The sequence below is a fragment of the Lynx canadensis genome, chromosome E2, assembly GCF_007474595.2.
Source record: "Lynx canadensis isolate LIC74 chromosome E2, mLynCan4.pri.v2, whole genome shotgun sequence".
NCBI lineage: Eukaryota > Metazoa > Chordata > Mammalia > Carnivora > Felidae > Lynx > Lynx canadensis.
Genome location: NC_044317.1, coordinates 38,395,486 through 38,417,865, shown reverse-complemented (window position 1 = coordinate 38,417,865; position 22,380 = coordinate 38,395,486).

Below are 22,380 nucleotides of genomic sequence, written 5' to 3'. Positions count from 1 at the left end.
ACACCCAGGTGCCCCTCTCTCAACACTTTAAATACTTCACTCTATTCCTTTCTTGTTTGCATAGTTTCTGAAGAGTCAGATGTAATAATTTTTCTCCTCTATTAGGTAAGATTCCCTGCCCCCCCAGCCCCCCATACCCTGCTACCTTCAATATTTTTTCTTTATCTTTAATTTTCTACAGTCTGAAAATAATATCCCTAGGTGCAGTTTTTTGTTGATGGTGGTGGTAGTTTGCTTGCTTTTTTAGACACTTATTCTGTGTGATGTTTCCTGAGCTTCCTGGATCTGTAGTTTGGTGTCATTAATTTGGAAAAATTCTCAGTCATAATTTCTTCAAATATTTCTTCTGTTCATTTCTCCTTTCCTTCTTCTGGTATTCCCATGATATATATGTCACACCTTTTGTAAGTTGTCCAATGGTTCTTATATATTTTGTTCTCTCTCTTTTTTTCAATCTTTTATTTTTCTGTTTTTTTCTATTTTGGAAGTTCCTATTGACATATATCCTCACCCTCAGGTATTCTTGCCTCGGCCATGCCTATTTCTGTTACACTGTTTTTTTAATCTCTAGCATTTCTTTTTAATTTTTCTTGGAATTTTCATCTCTCTGCTTACATTACCCATCTGTTTTTGCATGCTGTCTACTTTATCCATTAGAGCATTCACCACATTAAACACATTTGTTTTAAATTCCTGGTCTGAAATTTAAACATCTTTGCCATATCTGAATTTGCTTCTGATGTCTGTTCTGTCTCTTCAAACTGTGTCTTTTGCCTTTTAGTATGCCTCATAAGTTTTTCTTGATAGCCAGACATGATGTCCTTGTTAAAAAGAACTGTTGTAATCATGCCTTTGGTAATATGGTGTTAATATGTGGGAAAGGGGAATAATGCTATAGTCTTATAATTAGATCTCTGTATTTTAGTGAGCATGTGCTTTTGGACTCTAAGCCTGACATGTACTTTGCAATATCCCTCCCCAACCTTAGGTAAGACAAGATGGCTACATACAGTGGGTTGGAGTTGAATATTTCTGTTCTTCCAGGTTGGTTTGGCCTTGAAAGAAACCCAATAGTTTAGACTCTGGTAAAATAGTTTGTCTTGAGTACAGGCCTTTTAAGTAAAACAAAAAGCTCTGCTATATTTCAAAATGTTTCCTTTTCTGTTCTCCTCTGTTAGGAGCACATGAGACTTTTCTTCAATATTCACTGTGAACTCCTGGACTTAAAACTCACAAAAGAGAAAGGAGGAGCCAAGATGGCGGAACAGCATGGAAGCTTTTTATGTGTCTCCTGTCCATGAGATACAGCCAGACCAACACTAAACCATCCTACACACCTAGAAAACTGATTGAAAGATTAACACAACAATCTGCACAACCTGAACCACAGAATTCATCAGGTACATGACACGAAGAGCTGAACTTGGGGAGCAAGAAGTCCTGAAAGTTAGGGAACCCCTTTGGTGGGCAGAGAGAGGATGGAGACTGAGGGGGGGAGCATATGGGAAAAGCACCCCTCCCCAAAAGCAGCTGGAGAGAAAGTGGAAAATTGGGAACAGCCATAGGGACTAAACTAAAAAGGGAGAAAGGAGAAAGGAGAGGGTTTAAATTCCATTAAGACCATAAACAAGAGGATCGCAAAGGCTGCAACTCCACAGCTCGATACCTGGCGGTGCTCTGGTGGGAAAGGTGAATCCCCAGGACAGAGTGGGGTCCGGGAGGTTCTCGGACCACACGGGGAAAAGCGGTTCCACTGCTGGAAGGACATTTGGTAGAGACTGTTGAAGACACCTGGTCCCAGCGGACCCCGGAAGGCAGCCACATTTGCTGGTGCTGGGGCAACGTTGTTGAGGGTGAAGCCTGGTGTCAGATGTGTGTTGCGATTTTCTATGGTCCCTAAAACGCTGAGGCTACACTGTCTCACGATCTTTTTTGGGGGCGGGCTGGCACCTGGCCGCAGTCTCAGGGCACCGGTAACAGCAGGGTCCAGCGGGCATTCCTGGGTGTAGCCCACATTTGACCATTGTTCATTCAGCCATTGCTCTGTGAGACCCTCCCACAGAGGGGCGGAGCGGGTCAAAGCCACAGTCCTTTGGAAGTAAGAGGCCGGGGAAAACAGCCTCATCTGAGACAAAACTTGGGACAGAGGTACTGCCTGGGGCCTGGTCACGGAGAGTGAAAAAGCAGGGAGTGGACGAGGGCTGAAGACGGAGGACTGGTACATGATTGCTGATCTGGGAGAACAGACTGGGTGTCTGAGTGGCACCATTTTTCACCACTCCTGCGCATGCACATGTGCACCAACGAGCACCGCAGCAATCCACCCCAGTAGGCTAGCAGTGCCATCTAGTGGAGAGTGGAGCTGTTACACCAAGCCCTGCCCAACTGGGCCAACTTTGCTCTTCAAGAACACAAACTTCACTGCTGGCTTAATTTATGGACTATAAAGAGCTACATGGACTGACCTCTAGGGGAAAATGAAGCAATTTCAGTCCTACTTCAATCTGTTAGCAGGTTCATCTATTCATTTTTTTTCCTCTCTCTTTTTCCTTTTTTTCTTTTACAATTCTTTTCTTTTTCTTGAATACAGAAAGAGAAAAAACTCATTTTTATTTTCAATTTTTATTAAAAATATCTGTCTTTAATTTTTATTACTACATATTTTAGTTTTGTGTAAATTTTTTCAGAGTCCAGAGTGCTAACCATTACACTATGGTACCAGTTTTGTGTAAATTTTTTCAAATTCTACTTTACTTCCATCATTTTATTTTAGTCTACTTCAGTGTACTCACCTTTTCAAATTTTCAAACAATTTCTTTTTTTTCTTTCTTTTTCTTTTTTTCTCTTTTTCAGTTCTTTTCTTTTTCCTGAATGCAGAAAGAGAAAATTTTTACTTTCAATTTCTTTTAAAAATATTTTTATTTAATTTTTATTACTATATTTTTTACTTTTATGTAAATTTTTTCAAATTCTATCTTACTCCCATTATTTTATTTTAGTCCACTTTAGTGTATTCATTTTTTCACATTTTTGAACAATTTCTTTTTTTGTCTTTTCTTTTTTCTTTTTTTATCTTTTTTCTCTTTTCATTTCTCTATATGTTTTTTCTACCATTTTCTCTACTTTTGTGTATTTTAGTCTACTTTAGTGTATTCATTTTTTCAAATTCTCAAACAATTTCCTTTTTTCTCTCCCCCCCGGTTTTTTTTTGTTTCTCTAATCTGTGAAACCACTCTCTACACCCAGACCAAAACACACCTAAGATGTAGCATCATCTATTTGATTTGTGTGTGTGTGTTTAATTTTTAATTTTAATATTATTTTAATTTTATTTTTTTTAATTTCAATTTTCCACCTCATTAATTCCTTTTCTCCCTTCAAAATGACAAAATGAAGGAATTCACCCCAAAAGAAAGAGCACGAAGAAACAATAGCCAGGGATTTAAGCAACACAGATACAAACAAGATTTCTGAACCAGAATTTACAATCATGATAATAAGAATACTAGCTGGAGTCAAAAATATATTAAAATCCCTTTCTGCAGAGATAAAAGAAGTAAAAAATAGCCAGAATTAAATTAAAAATGCTGTAACTGAGCTGCAATCACGGATGGATGCAGCAGTGGCAAGGACGGACTAGGCTGAATAGAAAATCAGCAATATAGAGGGCAAACTTATAGAGAATAACGAAGCAGAAAAAAAGAGGGAGATTAAGGCAAAAGAGCACGATTTAAGAATTAGAGAAATCAGTGACTCATTAAAAAGGAACAACATCAGAATCATAGGGGTCCCAGAGGAAGAAGAGAGAGAAATAGGGGTAAAAGGGTTATGTGAGCAAATCATAGTGGAAGACTTTCCTACCCTGGGGAAACACACAGACATCAAAATCCAGGAAGCACAGAGGACCCCCATTAGATTCAACAAAAACTGACCATCAACAAGACATATCATAGTCAAATTCACAAAATACTCAGGCAAGGAGACAATCATGAAAGCAGCAAGGGAAAAAAGTCCCTAACCGACAAGGGAAGACAGATCAGGTTTGCAGCAGACCTATCCACAGAAACTTGGCAGGCCAGAAAGGAGTGGCGGGATATATTCAGTGTGTTGAATCAGAAAAATATGAAGCCAAGAATTCTTTATCCATCAAGGCTGTCATTCAAAATAGAAGAAGAGATTAAAAGTTTCCCAGACAAACAAAAATTAAAGGAGTTTGTGACCACTAAAGCAGCCCTGCAAGAAATTTTAAGGGAGACTCTCTGAGGAGAGAAAAGGTGAATGAATGAATGAATGAATGAATGAATACCAAAAGCAACAAAGATTAGAAAGGGCCAGAGGACACCACCAGAAACTCCAACTCTCCAAGCATCATAATGGCAATAAATTCATATCTTTCAGTACTCACTCTAACGTACATCTTTCCAGGGACTTTCCAGTACGTCAATGGACTCAATGCTCCAATCAAAAGACATAGGGTAACAGAATGGATAAGAAAACAAGACCCATCCAAATGCTGTTTACAAGAGACCCACTTTAGACCTAAAGACACCTACAGATTGAAAATAAGGGGATGGAGAAGCATCTATCATGCTAATGGTCAACAAAAGAAAGCCAGAGTGGCCATATTTATATCAGACAATCTACCCTTTAAAATAAAGACTGTATCAAGAGATGCAGAAGGGCATTATATCATAATCAAGGTGTCTATAGACCAAGAAGACCTAACAATTGTAAACATTTATGCACCAAATGTGATACCACCCAAATATACAAATTAATTAATCACAAACACAAAGAAACTCATCGATAGTAATACCATAAGAGTAGGAGACTTCAACACCCCACTCACAGCAATTGACAGATCATCTAATAAAAAAAATCAACAAGGAAACAATGGCTTTGAATGACACATTGGACCAGATGGACTTAACAGATATATTCAGAACATTTCATCCTAAAGCAGCAGAATATACATTCTTCTCCAGTGCACATGGAACATTACCCAGAATAGACCATATACTGGAATACAAATCAGACCTAAGTAAGTACAAAAAGATTGAAATCATACTGTGCATATTTTCAGACCACAATGCTATGAAACTCAAAATCAACCACAAGAAAAAATTTGGAAAGGTAACAAATACTTGGAGACTGAAGAACATCCTACTAAAGAATGAATGGGCTAAGCAAGCAGTTAAAGAAGAAATTAAAAAGTATATGGGAGTCAATGAAAATGATAGCACCACAACCCAAAACCTCTGGGATGCAGCAAAAGCAGTCATAAGAGGAAAGTATATAGCAATCCAGGCCTTCCTAAAGAAGGAAGAAAGATCTCGGATACACAACCTAACCTTACATGTTAAGGAGCTGGAAAAAGAACAGCAAATAAACCCAAAACCAGCAGAAGACAGGAAATGATAAAGATTAGAGCAGAAATTAATGCTATCGAAACAAACAAACAACAACAACAAAAAAAACCACAGTAGAACAGATCAATGAAACCAGAAGCTGATTCTTTGAAAGAATTAGCAAAATTGGTAAACCACTAGCCAGTTTCATCAAGAAGAAAAAGGAAAGGACCCAAATAAGTAAAATCAAAAATGAAAGAGGAGACATCACAACCAACACAACAGAAATAAAAACAATAATAAGAGAATATTATGAGCAATTATGTGTCAATAAAATGGCAATCTGGAAGAAATGGGCAAATTCCTAGAAACATACAATACCAAAACCGAAACAGGAAGAAATAGAAAATTTGAACAGACCCATAACCAGTAAGGAAATCGAATTAGTAATAAAAAATCTGCCAAAAAACAAGAGTCCAGGGCCAGATGGCTTTCCAGGAGAATTCTAACAAACATTTAAGGAAGAGTTAACACCTATTCTCTTGAGACTGTTCCAAAAAATAGAAACGGAAGGAAAACTTCCAAACTCTTTCTATGAAGCCAGCATTACCCTGATTCCAAAACCAGACAGAGACCTCACTAAAAAGGAGAACTATAGACCAATCTCCCTGATGAACATGGATTCAAAAATCCTCAACAAGATATTAACCAACCGGACCCAACAATACATTAAAAAAATTATTCACCATGACCAAGTGGGATTTATACCTGGAATGCAGGGCTGGTTCAATATCTACAAAACAATTAACGTGATTCATCACATCAATTAAAGAAAGAACAAGAGGGGCGCCTGGGTGGCGCAGTCGGTTAAGCGTCCGACTTCAGCCAGGTCACGATCTCACGGTCCGTGAGTTCGAGCCCCGCGTCGGGCTCTGGGCTGATGGCTCGGAGCCTGGAGCCTGTTTCCGATTCTGTGTCTCCCTCTCTCTCTGCCCCTCCCCCATTCATGCTCTGTCTCTCTCTGTCCCAAAAAATGAATAAACGTTGAAAAAAAAAACAAAAAAAAAAGAAAGAACAAGAACCATATGATCCTCACAATAGATGCAGAGAAAGCATTAGACAAAATACAGCATCCTTTCTTGATAAATACCCTCAAGAAAGTAGGGATAGAAGGATCAAACCTCGAGATGATAAAAGCCATAAACGAGTGACCCAACACTAATATCATCCTCAATGGGGAAAAACTGAGAGCTTTCCCCTAAGGTCAGGAACAAGACAGGGATGCCCACTCTCATCACTGTTATTCAACATAGTGTTAGAAGTCTTAGCCTCTGCAATCAGACAACACAAAGAAATAAAAGGCATCCAAATCGGCCAGGAGGAGGTCAAACTTTCACTCTTTGCAGATGACATGATACTCTATATGGAAAACCCAAAAGATTCCACCAAAAAACTGCTAGAACTGATTCATGAATTCAGCAAAGCAGCAGGATATAAAATCAATGCACAGAAATCAGTTGCATTCCTAGACACCAACACTGAACCAACAGAAAGAGAAAACAAGGAATCGATCCCATTTACAGTTGCACCAAAAACCATAAAATACCTAGGAATAAATCTAACCAAAGAGATGAAAAATCTATACACTGAAAACTATAGAAAGCTTATGAAAAAAATTGAAGAAGACACAAAGAAATGGAAAAAGATTCCATGCTCCTGGATAGGAAGAACAAATATTGTTAAAATGTCAATACTACCCAAAGCAATCTACATATTCAATGCAATCCCTATCAAAGTCACACCAGCATTCTTCACAGAGCTAGAACAAATAATTTTAAAATTTGTATGAAACCAGAAAAGACCCCGAATAGCCAAAGCAATCTTGAAAAAGAAAACCAAAGGAAGCATCACAATCCCAGACTTCAAGCTATACTACAAAGCTGTAATCATCAAGACAGTGTGGTACTGGCGCAAGAACAGACACTCATATCAATGGAATAGAATAGAGAACCCAGAAATGGACACACAAACATATGGCTAACTAGTCTTTGACAAAGCAGGAAAGAATATCCAATGGAATAAAGACAGTCTCTTCAGCAAGTGGTGCTGGGAAAACTGGACAGCGACATGCAGAAGAATGAACCTGGACCACTTTCTTACACCATACACAAAAATAAACTCAAAGTGGATGAAAGACCTCAATGTAAGACAGGAAGCCATCAAAATCCTCAAGGAGAAAGCAGGCAAAAACCTCTTTGATCTTGCCCACAGCAATTTCTTACTCAACACGTCTCTGAAGGCAAGGGAAACAAAAGCAAAAATGAACTACTGGGATCTCATCAAAATAAAAAGCTTCTGCACAGCCAAGGAAACAATCAGCAAAACTAAAAGGCAACCAACAGAATGGGAAAAGATATTTGCAAATGACATATCAGATAAAGGGTCAGTATCCAAAATCTACAAAGAACTTATCAAACTTAACACCCAAAAAACAAATAATCCCGTGAAGAAATGGGCAAAGGACATGAATAGACAACTCTCCAAAGAAGACATCCATATGGCCAACTGACACATGAAAAAATGCTCAACATCACTCATCATCAGGGAAATACAAATCAAAACCACAATGAGATACCACCTTACACCTGTCAGAATGGCTAACATTAACAACTCAGGCTAGAGGATGTTGGTGAGGATGTGGAGACAGAGGACCTCTTTTGCATTGCTGGTGGGAATGCAAACTGGTGCAGCCACTCTGGAAAACAGTATGGAGTTCCTCAAAAAATTAAAAATAGAACTACCCTACGACCCAGGAATTGCACTACTAGGCATTTATCCATGGGATACAGGTGTGCTGTTTCAAAGGGACACATGCACCCCCATGTTTATAGCAGCACTATCAACAATAGCCAAAGTATGGAAAGAGCCCAAATGTCCATCGATGGATGAATGGATAAAGAAGATGTAGTGTGTGTATATATATATATATATATATATATATATATATATGTATTTCCCGACAATCAAAAAGAATGAAATCTTGCCATTTGCAACTACGTGGATGGAACTGGAGGGTATTATGCTAAGTGAAATTAATCAGAGAAAGACAAAACTCATATGACTTCACTCATATGAGGACTTTAAGAGATGAAACAGATGAACATAAGGGAAGGGAAACAAAAATAATATAAAAACAGGGAGGGGGACAAAACAAGAGACTCATAAATATGGAGAACAACCTGAGGGTTGCTGGAGGAGTTGTGGGAGGGGGGATGGGCTAAATGGGTAAGGGGCATTAAGGAATCTACTCCTGAAATTATTGCTTCTCTATATACTAATTTGAATGTAAGTTTTAAAAAATAAAGTTAAATTAAAAAAAAACTCACAAGAGTGGGCCTCCCCATGACTGGACCTCCCTGGAATTTTTAGCTCTCAAATTTGTCCACATTGCACCTCCAGCAATTTGTTAACTACAATTTAGGTTTTCCTTTCCTGGCACAGCTTCTCTTGGAAGTTTCTGCTAGTGGATACTTTCTCCAATCAGTTGTGATTATCTGTATTTTCTTGCCTCTCTAATTTGGAGCCAGTGTTTTGTCCTGTTACCTCACTTTTCTGATGGATCTAAGAATTTTTAATTTTTTCAGTTTGTTCAGCTTTTTACTTATTTGGATGGAGTGATGATTTCTAACCTCTTTTCATGTTGTACCAAAACCAAAAAACACAATATGAGTTAAAAACACAAAATGAGTTTTAAAAAAATCTCTTAAACAGTTTTATTTATAAAACTTTACCCTAGGAATTATAATTTTATAAAGCTTCCATCTGGACAAAAGTATGGTCACTTAAGTAATAATAGTTTCCTGAATTAAAATGAGAGATAATCCAAAATTTAACTAATTCAAATTTCAAAATTTGAAAAAGGACAATACATTTTAAACTTATTTCCAGGTTTAAGTTGTTTTAGATGTTCACTGGTGGATTATCTGAAGACTGAAATTCAACACTGAGGGTAACTCAGTATTATTTTTCAGGATGGCAGTGGTGGGGTGAAATCTAGCACATGGTAGTAAAAAACATCATCTCTTGGATGATGCTATTCTTATTGTCAGTGAAGGCTGTAGCAGGCCAGAAAAATCCCTTGGTAAAAGGTATTATTGGGGTAGAGGTAAGGGAGTGTCTATTTATACTTCCTGGAAGAAAGCCCTAGAAAATACAGACACTGTTGTCTTGTGATTCCTCAGCAAAAGAAATCTTGAATTGGAGAAGTTGGAAAAACAAATTCTGGGGGTGAAAATATCTCCTTGGAGATAAATGGTATCCTTTGGTGAAAGGCATGTGGGAAAGACTCTCTGCCACATAATCTATTTGGAAAAGCCAGTGATTATTTGATAGATTATGATTTATGTTCTGGCAGTGTTTGCTTCTTGAATATCAGAAACCCATCCAGTTTCCACAGTTTTCTCACTGATTGTCTTTATACTTTCTGTTTATCATGGCTCAAGACTGGCATTTTTTGATAATTATTCTAGGCTATCATACGTCTTTCATTAGTTTAATGAGTTGGAAAGCAAAGTTTGTCCTTCTATATAGCTTTTAGTTGTTTATATGTTTGTTTGTTTGTTTGTTTGTTTGTTTGTTTTTAAACATAGTGTAGGGGCATCTCGTTGGCTCAGTCGGTTGAGTGTCTGACTCTCGATTTCAGGTCAGGTCATGATCCCAAGGTTGTGGGATCAAGCCCCATGATCAAGCTTGGGATTCTCTCTCTCTCCCTCTGCCCCTCTCCACCACTCATGTGTGCTCTCTCTCTCTCTCTCAATTATAACTAACTAACTGAGTGTAAAGTTTTTCAAACCAGATAACTGTGGCAACTTTTTCTGCTCATGCTGACATCTACCAAGGAAATCTATAGATGTCAAAACCTAGACTTTGTTTTTGAGGAATTCTGCCAATACAATTTTGAAGAGTTTCTCCAGGAGGAGCCCAAAGCACAGCTCTGAGCCAGTCCACAGTCCCTTTAGAGTTTTAAGGTCTGCCACAAAGAGGCCACTGGTTGCATTGCCTGCCTAAGCTACAACTTACACACAGAACATCCCACATATTTCTCCTCAAATCAAACCTGTACTCATTTACTTTATCTGGCATTACATTCTTTCCTATAGATCAGTTTCCATTTGGTATCATTTCCTTTGAGACTGAAGAATTTTTGTCCTTCCTTCCTTCCTTTCTTCCCTTCCTTCCTTCCTTCCTTCCCCCTTTTCTTTTTTCTTTTCCTTTTCTTTCTTTCTTTCTTTCTTTCTTTCTTTCTTTCTTTCTTTCTTTCTCTTTCCCTCTTGTAGTTCAGGTTTACTGACAATTGATTCATTCTTTTAGCTTTTGTATATCTGTAATGTCTATTCTGTCAATTCTTACTTTTGAAGGAATTTTTTTTTTCTGAACATAGAATTCTTGGTTGAAAATTTGGTGTTTTTTCCTTCAGAATTTAAAGATGTCTTCTACTTTCATTATTTTTGCTGAACCATAATTCTTATCCTTTCTAAGTAATATAACTATTTTCACTGAATAGTTTATTTTCCGGAGTTTGAAAATAATGAGTCTGATATGATTCTCTTTGCCTTTACCTTTCTTGGGTTTATTGAGTTTCTTGTGTCTGTAGGTTGAAGTATTTCATCAAATTCGGGGGAAATGGCCATTATTTTTTCAAATACTTTTTCTTCCCCATTCTATCTCTCATTTCCTTCTGGAATTCCACTTGCATGTATTTTATACAATTTGATATTTTTATACTGGGTTCAGATGCTCTACTTAGTTTTTTTTTCCTGTTCAATTATTTTTCTCTCTGTGCCACTGTTTATATTTTTTCTGTTGATCTACTTTAGTTTTAACAATCCTGTCTTCTGCTGTGTCTAATATACTTTCAAGTCAATTGAGTAAATTTATTTAACTCTTAAGCCAACACTATTGTTCTGTAATTTATATACAACCAAATGCATCAATTTTAAGTGTCTAACTTTATGAGGTCTGTAAGATGTATATGCCTTGAGTAACCACGACTGTAATCAAGAAGAGAACGTTGTGTTCACTCTAAAATGTTCCCTTGGTCTTTTATGAAGTCAACCCTCTGGCCAACACAGTCATTTTCTTGATTTATAAAAGGTTTGAAATAAGGTAGCAAAAGTCTTCCAACTTTTTTGTTTTTGTTTTTGTTTTTCAAAATAGCTTTTCCCATTCTGAGTCTTTTGCATTTCTACACAAGTTTTAGAATGAGCTCCTTAATTTCTATTTTAAAAAATCCTAACAAGATTTTTATTAAGATTATGTTGCATCTATCTTTTGGATAAGAACTGGCATCCTAACAATATTGACTTTTCTATGAAAATGGTATATCAGTATAGCCCTCTACTTATTTAAGTATTCTTTAGTTTTTCTTAATAATATTTTATAGTTTTTTAAATAAATCTTGCACATGTTTTAAGACATTTAACCCCAAATATTTTTGTTTTGAATGCTATTGAAAATACTTTTACATGCTTTTTTTCTGTGTATGTCTTTTTAAAACAGCTTTATTGAGATACTGTAAAATTTACCTATTTAAAGTGTGTAATTCAGTAGTTCTTAATATATTCACACTGTTGTAAAACCATCACCACAATCAATTTTAGAACATTTACATCACCTTCCCCACCCCCCCAAACCTGTATCTGTTAGCAGTCAGTCCCCATTTTCCCCACTCCCTTGCCCCTTAGCCCTAGGCAACCACATGTCTATTCTGGGAATTTCATATAAATGGAATTATATAACATGTGGTCTTTTATAAGTGTTTTCTTTCACATACCACACTGTTAATCAAGATTCATCCATGTTCTGGGCATGTGTAAGTACTTCAATCTCTTTTTACTGCTGAATGACAAGTCTGTTGTATGGGTATATATTACTTTTATCTATACACTCAACAGTTGATGGACATTTGGATTGTATCCCTGAATAATGTTATTATGAACATTTATGTATATGTTGTTATGAGAACATTTGTTTTTATTTCTCTTTGTTATATACCTAGGAGTGAAATTCCTGGGTCATATGGTAATGTGATTCCAAAATGCATATGTTTAACTTTTTAAGAAACTACCAGATTGTTTTCCAACTTCTTGCACCATTTACATTCACATCAGCAGAATATGAAGGTTTCCATTGTTTTTGTATCCTCATCAACACTTGTCCTTATCTGACTTTTTAATTATAGCCATTCTACTGGATGTGAAGTGATATCTCATCATGTTGCATTCCTTACTTATTGATTTGCATTTTCCTGATGATTAGTGACGTTGAGCAAATTTTCATGTGCTTATTGGCTATTTATATATCTTCTTTAGGGAAATGTGTATTCAGATCCTTTACTCGTTTTTAAATTAGGTTGTCTGTCTTTTTATTATTGATTTTTAAGAGTTATTTATATACTCTAGATATAAATCACTTATCACATATGTGATTTGCAAGTACTTTCTCCCATGTTGTGTCTTTTCACTTTCTTGATGGTGTCTTTTGAGGCACAGCAGTTTTTAATTTTAGTAAAGTCCGATTTATTGTTTTTTTTTCTTTTGTTTCTTGTGTCTTTGGTTCCATAGCTAAGAAGTCATTTCCTACTTCAAGGTCATGACATTTTATGCCTATATTTTCTTCTAAATGTGTGAAAGCTTTAGCTCTTCCAGTTAGGTCTTTGACTAATTTTGAGTTAATGTTTGTATGTGGGATGATGTAGGGGTTCAAATTCTTTGTTTTACATCTAGATAACCAGTTTTTTCAGCACCATTTAAGAGGCTATTCTTTCACCATTAAATTGTCTTGACACCTCTGTCAAAAATCAATTTACAATAGGGGCGCCTGGATGGCGCAGTCGGTTAAGCGTCCGACTTCAGCCAGGTCACGATCTCGCGGTCCGTGAGTTCGAGCCCCGCGTCGGGCTCTGGGCTGATGGCTCAGAGCCTGGAGCCTGTTTCCGATTCTGTGTCTCCCTCTCTCTCTGCCCCTCCCCCGTTCATGCTCTGTCTCTCTCTGTCCCAAAAATAAATAAAAAACGTTGAAAAAAAATTTAAAAAAAATCAATTTACAATAAATGTGAGGTCCTGTTCCTTTTCAAGGTATAACTTCCAAGAATTGCTTCTAGCACAAATAAATACAATTTTTAAAATATATAGACTTTATATTGTTTGACCTTGAAAAACTCACTTAGTTCTAATAAATTTTTTGTGTTTAGATTTCTTATAAGCTTCTAGCATAAATACAATTTTAAAAATAAAAAGACTTTATATCCTTTGACCTTGAAAAACTTACTTATTAGTTCTAGCAATTTTTTTATGTTTCGATTTCTCATAATTTTCTATTTAGAGGACATCCTCTCATCTTCCAATAATGATAGCTTTATTTCTTCCCTTGCAGACCAGATGCTTATTTTTCTTCCTGTCTTATTCCATTGGCTAGAATTTCCAGGTAATATTGGCTAAAAGTATTAAACACAAAAATCCTTGCCATTTTCCCAGGTTCAGGAAGTTTTCTTCCATTTGGGGTTAGCTGAGAATTTTTATCTTGAATGGTTGTTGAGTTTTTTCAATGGTGATTGATTGATTGATTGATTAGAGAGAAAGAGTGAGTGGAGCAGAGGGAGAGAGAGAAAAAATCTTAAGAAGACTCCACTCTCAGCATGCAGTCCAACATGGGGCTCAATCCCGTGACCCTGGGGTCATGATGTGAGCTGAAATCAAGAGTCTGATGCTCAACCGACTAAGCCACCCATGTGCCCCAATAGTTAATTTTCTTTACTGCATATATATATATATATATATACACATATATATCCAAATCATGCTGGATCCCAATGACACTCTTTTCTCCCCTCATCCTTCAGTCTGTGGTAGCTAATATTTTCCTGTGATCACCAGGTACTGGCTGCCTCCACCAAGGGGGCTACAATCACTTGTTAGCTCCCTTAACTCTATCAGAGTCTCTCATCTCTGTAAATAACCACTGTACTGAAGTCTGATCACTTGCCCAATCTGAGTGATAGATTCCTAACTGTTGTGATAAGCAAAATGTTCAGAATTCGTTAGCTAAATCTAATTATGGTTCAACAACTCTGTCCCTAGGGGCTGGTTTGGGTAAACAGACAAGACCAAAGACAGGGTAGAGTGTCACATTCTCTCATCCAGCCAGTAGTGAGATGAGGTGTTGACTTCAGCAGAACTGGGATGTGTTCTGGATCTAGAAAGAAGAAGTAGTGGAGGTCTAGAGACCCTGGTTCTAGTTCTGGTTTGATGGCAAATTGCAGAGCAACCTTGAGCCCTTCCTTTCCTAGGCCCTCACCATGCAAATTTCAAGGGCAGCTTCTCCACCTCTTGAGGTTTCAATAAGTACCTATAAGGAAATGATTTTGAAAAGTGCAAAGCAGAACAAGTATAAAAGGTAGCTTTGTTTTCATGGTTATCATCAGTAGTGGAGTCTGCAGGCTGCAGGGTTACCTATTGTTCCATCCATTTCAGTCCTGAGCTTGAAATGAGATGAGAAAAATTAGGAGGGCTTTCCATCTCCTCCTCCCTCAGGGCTGTCTGTTCCTCTACCATGCTGTGTTTTGGGGAGAGGAGGAAGCAACCTGATGTGGCCTCACATGGCCTTCATTTAAGGCTTGTTCAGGTCCTGCTGGGCAGAGAGGGGATTTCTAGCTTTTAAGAAGAGGACGAATTAAATCCGCGGCAGCAATGAGCTTACCTTGGCATTTTTCATGATTTTCTGCAGCGTTAAAAACTTTTGCCAATGTTTGTATTTAATAGCTTCTGCCTTGGTGAAATTATTGAGGTTCCCAACTGTGATTTCAATGATTCTTAGAGTAGTGGGGCATTTGTAAATTGCTGTAAGAAATTAATAGCAACCTATGAAAGAGAGAAAAAAAAATAGAATAGGAACAAGTGAGTGAAAATTTAAGTGAAATAGAAGAAAGAAAAAGTGTGTATGTTTGAATAGCTAGCTGGCTAGATATGTATAGATGTATATATATATGCATTTTTTACTTCGACAGTTTTGCTTATTTGATATCTCAGAGAAACCTGATAGAAAAAGTAGAAAATTGTTTTCTTCTGTGGTGATTATTTCACAAAGGAATGAGATGAATCCCCACATTATAACACTGCCCCCCTGCTCCTCATCTCCATGCCCTTCTGGAAACTAGTCCTAATACCTCTTCAAGGAGCCTTTGTATTATGTGTTTTAATGCCTGAATAGGTGGTTAGAAATCAAATACCTACGACTGGAGGTCAAGTGCCCCTGAGGCTTCTGATTGGAACCAAAAATCCAGAATTTTATGTGAAATTTTCTGTCTTAAAGGATGAAAACAGTTTTGTTAAAAGCACACACTGTGCAGACCTGGCCAAAACTATTAGGGGAAAGCTATGAGCCATTTTGTGAGGCCATACGTTGGCCATTTGCCACCTTCAGTCTAAGCTAACAAATTTTTCTTGGGTTGGGGAGGGGGGCACATGTTTTCAACTGAGCAGTAATGTGTATTGAGTGCACTGATATTGAGTGTGCAGCTCCTTGAATTTCTCATCTGTACACACCTGTGTCTGTGTACCTGTCACCCAGATGGAGATGGGGAACTTTTCAGTACCCAAAGGTTCCTTCTCCCGCCAATATTCATTCCCCCATTGAAGGGAACTTAAATAGAGGAAATGACCTAATAAAGGTAGGGGGCAGTGAGCCAGTTAAGGTATTAGGGGAGAGAGGGTTTGGGGAGATCAGGATGGTGGAAGGACACCTGCACTGTCTTGTACATACCCTAGGATGCTGGGAAGAGGGCAGTTCCTTGGAATTCCTAGAGAAGTGTCACAGATATTGGGTACGTTGAATCTGAAAGGGCCTGGGCCAGGCTTGGTGTGGAAAGATTGAAAGTACAGCCTTGGAGTCAATCTCATCCACCATGAGGAGGCAGGGAACCTCGAAAGTGATAACCCCAGAGACTGAAGACATATGAGGGTGTGGGGGTTCCTACACTATGGAGGTGGGAGGTGCTATAGCCCACCATCAATGGTTGGTGAAGGAGTAGGTAGGAGGGCAATAAATGAGCTGGATTCATTTATTTAGGATAAAACATACATGTAGTGCTTTTATTTCTTGCATGGCATGTCAAGGAGCAAAATCACATTTGTTATATTTATTTTATTTAAATTTTAATTGCAAAGCCCTGCCTGAGAGGCTATGTGCCAGACTGTATTGGCTGAATTTCTGGTCCAGCCCTGTGTCTAGCCTGAGGAAAGGTTGAACAAATGAGGCAAAATTTCTACTGCTTCTCAGCCCCTAGATAAACTGGCTCCCAGATTTTATTTTTTTCCCATAGGATTTAGAGGCACAAAGGGGAAAGTTTGGGGAGGGGAGGCCTGGCAGAGGATTCAAGCCCATCAGTGAAGAGCTACTAAGAATTGCAACTTTTTTCTAATCCTGGAGGGAATTGGCACCCCTCTGTGGTGAGAGAAAATGCAAATGCCTTTTTCCCCTGTGAAGTCAGCATAGCAGCAGAGGCCAGATCTCACCTGGTGACTATTTGCACTGTATTAATGATGCTGCAGAGCTGCTTCCTGAACTTCCTCTGGTTCCTGCTGGCTTCTGTGAGCCTCTCAGATGAAAGGTGGCTTTGTTTAGGCGTGTGCTAACGTCTGCTATTGTAACTCTGCCTGCTTTCCTCTTCACTCCCAAGGAACAGACTTGGAGTCCTGTTCTTTCTTTCAAGGTAACTGAATAGACAGTGTGTCTCCTCAGCAGTCAGCAGTACACCAACAGCTCCCTGGGCCTGGCCAGGTCTGACAGAGCTGGCTCTCCAGACCTCAGTTCCCCTCCAAACTGCAAAGCGATGTGAAGGCTTAGGGGCCTAGGTTAGAATGTTTGCTTTCAGGAGGTATTCTTCAGTGAGGGGTCCTCTACCTGAATGGTTAGATATGGGCAGATGAAGGGGTAGGGGTAGGTTTAGGAAGATTCCACATATCTTCAGGTAAGTTTCACATTATGGGTGCCCGTTATGAGCTAAAGGCACAAAGAACCAGCTGTGAGCTTGGTTTCCACTGGTGCCCACAATGCTCTCTGCCTGTAGTTACTATCTCATCTTCCCATAGTCACTGTTTAAAGTGGCAGGGCCTTTCTTAAACTGGCTGAAGCTAACAAGGGAATGAACTGGCTCAGCCACAGAGAGTTTCTAGGTTTCAGAAATGATGGAATTGAGATGGTCAACAGATGTTATAAATCCTCTCTTCATGTTGCTGCTAATTCACAGCTTTGTTTCCTTTTGGAGTGGTGTCTCTCAAGCAGGTTTTCTTGATACTGTGGCTCTCAGAAGATCCAGGCTTTCATCTGACTAGTTTCAGAGTCAGCATGACATCCCCATGCACTTTCATATGAAGTGTCCCACCATCCCTCTGACACCTGTCAGGACCCAGCCTGCGGCTTGAGGTGTTCACAGCAACCAGCACATGGATGGGCCTTGACTGAGAGCCCCCTTACACTCCCCAACCATAGAGGGCTCCTCCTTTCCTGAGTATCCTCCAAGTCTCCCTGTGGTTCTCCTTAGGCCTCTCTCCATCCTGCCAACCCTTTTACAGGGTCCTGGTAAATCACAGAAAACATAAATATGACAGGTGACTCTGCTGATTAGTTAGCTAGCTCTTGGACACATTGGGAAACTGCCGGCTACATGATGCCCATGTAAAGTAGCCCCAGCTGGCTTGGCTTAATTCTTGGGGACAGGTCTCAAAACAAGAGTATTACACTGTTGCATTGGCTTCACAGTAACATTTTCAACAGACATGACTGAGAGGAGCATCATCTATACCATGTAGGGATGTTTGCTGTCTTTCCCAGGAACAAACATGCATGTGTGCATGTGTGCATGTGTATGTGTGTGTGTGTTGGTGTACATGTTGGCATGCACACGTGTGTCCACCTCCTGGGATTTATGTGCTGTTTGTGTTTATGCAGCTAGTGCTGGCAGGTACTCTATAACAGCAAGGCAGCCATCACTGCTGGGGCACCTGTTATGTGTAAGATACTCCATTAAGCATTAGACAGTGATTTAGTAGGAGCTGTCCCCAGGAAAACATGGAAGGGAAGAGGGATATGGGTCTGGGAAGGGAAGGATATGGTGCCAAGCAAAGCCCCACAGAAGAGGACCTTGGAAGCATCCAGTCTTGGAGCTGCCCAGATCTAGCACATTTATGCCTATTTGTACCCCTGTGCTGTCAGGCATTGGTTAAGGAGTGGAGATGAAGGAGGTGTACATTAACCAGGTATTTTTTGGCTTTTCTTCCTTGACTGAAGATGAAGTGGTTTCCAGAAGCCTGAAGGGAGCCTTTCCAGAAACAGATGAAGGTTCTGGTCTAGGGCCAGTGAGGGGATGGGACAATGATGAAGTGATCCCAGGGAATATGGACAGAGCCTGACACTATCCGCTACAATGTGTTATTTAACCCCGAGAAAATTCAACTCGGCCCAAAGACACTCACATCTGATGCTTCTGATTCCCATTATATGTATGGGAATCCGAGGCTTTTAAATGTAAAGTAACAAGATGACACAGCTGGTGATAGAGTAGCTGGAACGTGCAGTTAGCATCTAACTCCTGACTCTCTGCATGTGTGCAGCTACGTGGGGCCCAGGAGAGGGGCGGTCCACAGAGGTTGACTTTGTCTGAATGGAGAGTGAAATGATAAGCAAAAGTCGTGTCCTCACAAAGATCACAAGGGTTACTCCAGTAGACAGAGGACTCCGGGGCAGGGTCTCAGCTCCCAGATGTGTAAACTGATGTTGGGCCCCATTGATCTTCCTGGACTGGTCCCTGAAGGTGGAGTTAGGGGCAGGGGGAGGATGTGGCCCTTGTGAGGAAATTGTGGGATCAGAGCTCAAAGTCTTGGGGAGCGGAGATTAGATGAGAGAGTGTGGCATCCAGAGAACACTCCCAGAGGAATTATCCAGAGTCCCAGAGGGAGAGCTTTGCCTCCACATCTAGGAGATACATAGTACAAATAGGGAAACAGGCACAGAGAGGGTATACACCTTAATCAAGGTCACATAGCTGCCAGGACTCCAGACAATGAGAACACACTTTTTATGCCATCTACAGCTGTTTTTCACCAGACTCTTATCAGCAATATTAGTCAGAGGAGGCTCATTTGCTTGTAAGTGACTGAAACTCATCTCCCCATGGCTTACACAGTGCTTACTAGATGAAGGGACTGAATTGGCTGACACAACTGAAAAGTCCAGAGAATGGCTCAAGACTCACATGCTGTTGCCAGATATCATTCATGCTTCTGTGATTGCCTCCATCTAGGGCAGAATTTAGCTATGTGAAGAAAGATGACCCTCAGCAGCCTGAGGTTTATTTCTTGCAGATTAACCATCTCAGTGGAGAAGAGCACAGTATCATTTCCCAAGGGTTCCAAACTCCCAGGGCTCAGGCTCACTGGATCAACCCAGATCATATGTCATCCCTTGACTCTGATTATCCAGGCCTAGGTGAGATGGCTCCCTCTAGTGCCTGTGTGAGTGTGTATGTATATGAGTGTGTGTGGTACATGTGCATGTATGAGAGAGAGTGTGTGTGTGTGCACATGCACTATACCCAAATCTTACTGATTAAGAGAAGAGGAAATTTGATTCCTTAGAGGAAAATTGAAGTACCATTACTAGTAGAAGGGAACATGGATTCCCTGCTGGTGGGAACTGCAGGAACCCATTGCTGCAGATGCTGTCCCTAGCGTGGAATCAAGAGGCTTGCAGGATGAGGGCTAATCTGTGGTCATCAAAGCAAATAAAACTCTTAAGCGTTAGCACTGTAGGGTGTCCTAGGTTGAGTTTTTTAGAAGAAGTGTCTGTAATGAGGGTTCCCACTCAGACAGTGCTCCAGGGAGGCAAGATAGGGAAAGAGAAGGAGAGGTAGGAGGCAGGATAGGAAGAGGAATAAAAGCTGCAGTGCTCTGCTCAGCTTCCCTTTAATGAGCTGGGAAACTTATCCCTCAGCTGCTGTGAGTGTGGGCTACTAATGACTCCTGGGTCTCCGGAGGATTGCCCTGGGTTAGCCTATTATCCACCCCCTAGTGGCTGGCTCACAGGCAGGCACTAACTGATGTAGGGATATAAAAGTCCAGTTGCCTTGCCTCAAGGTAGGACCCTGTATGATCAGGTAGAGGCAGACTTGAGCTGAACCCACATCTTTGCCCTCTTCTTCTGCTACTCCTCCCTGCTTCCCCCTGACAGACTCTTCAAGCTCAGCTGTGATGTCTGTTGAGGCCTCATCCTTGCCCATCCTTTGGGGACCTGTGTGACATAAATGACACCCCAGATTTTGTCCCACCTCAGGGCAAAGGACCCTCGCACCAGCCACTGGCCACAGATCCCAGGGGTGAGGGCTGGTGAGCAAACCTTCCAAGTACTCCTGACTAGCTGGGTGGTTAGGGTGTCCCCAGACCCCTCAAAGTGTCTCAAGATCATTTGCAGGTGGGAGCCTTTACTAGAAAAGTCCACAAAATAGGATATGGGCACATTAAGCCAGTAAAAAGAGGTTCAAAGGGACTGAGCGGGTTACCAACACTGTTTACCTTCTAGGGCAAAGAAATCAGGCTGCAGAGAATGTTGAGGAACAAGAATTCTAAATTGGTACAAGTGTAACTATCAGCAGCCATAAGGGTATTCTAATGAGCTGACAACAGGTTGCTGTTTGTCAATGTGTTGCTACTTATGTAACAAGGAGTACAGAATACAGTACTTATAAATCCTTGTAATGAAGTATTTTTCCTTTATTGAGGCAGTGTTTATATAGATGCACATTAGTTTAAACTTTTTGACCTCATTTGCATTCTAAAATTACAGCACCATAATTTCCTTTTCCCAAATGCATTCACTCTTAATTAATCTTAACCACTCTCGAGTTTTTCTGATTTCTATTATCACTATTTAAAGTTGAGAAGACTCTTAATGGATCTAAATCACATATTCAAATTAGTTTCTTTTTCTAAACTTATAATGACTTGAAATTTTATTTGATTTGGGCCCAAAGTATTACCTGAAAAGTAATTTGATTGTTTTACAATTTAAATCATCTGTGTGGAATAAAATTCATTCACCTTATTTACATGTGTGTAAAAATTATGACACTCTAACCAATTAACACTTCTAAAATGTGTGCAGTGTTTTACAGCATAAAGTTCTTACTACAGCGCAGTCACCTACATCTCTGAACCCATTTAACTCCAGAAACCTAGGGTAGGTGTTGATTTCCAACTTTGGCTAAAACTCGAGTAAGTTAGCTCTCTGGTCAGACAATGTTTTATGTGAAAAGCATGTCTTCTCCTCCAGGGACTGAGGGAACAGAGGCTCACTGAGGCCCACTTTAGCATAGTCTTCCTAGGATGGTGGCAGAGATCTTTCTTTCAGAACTGCACTATAAAGGAACAAACTTGGCATTCTTTGGACATTCTTTGTGCCTTGGTTGACATAGTCCCAGAGACCCTTTCTTAACAAGCTGCAAGGAATAGACATGGCAGCTCATGGAGTGTTTAAGACATGGTATCCATGAAGCTTAGTGCAGTGCATCTAACTCAGGCTTGGGTTTGAAACCAGGCTTTGCCATTTGCTACCTATGTGATCCCCTGCTCAAATCCCCTGTCACCTGGACTATTGACATGGCCTCTTCACAACTCCTCTGTGCCCATGCTGCCCCATGTTTCTTCATTTTATAGCCAGGATGAATAATTTGAAACGTGAGGCTGATTGTGTCACCACTTAATAAGCTTTCCTTTGGTTTTCTATTGCTGCCTTATAGGCAGAGCCCCCTACCCTGAACAACAAGGCCCACCTCCTCCACTCCTATCCCCCAGTTGCACTACCCTTCATGACCTTCGTATCTACCATTTTTCTTTATCTTCCCTGGGTGTTGCATCTGCTGTTCCTTTGCATAAAACAATGTCCTTCTCTCCCTTGTTTGCCAGGTCATCTCTTACTCATCATT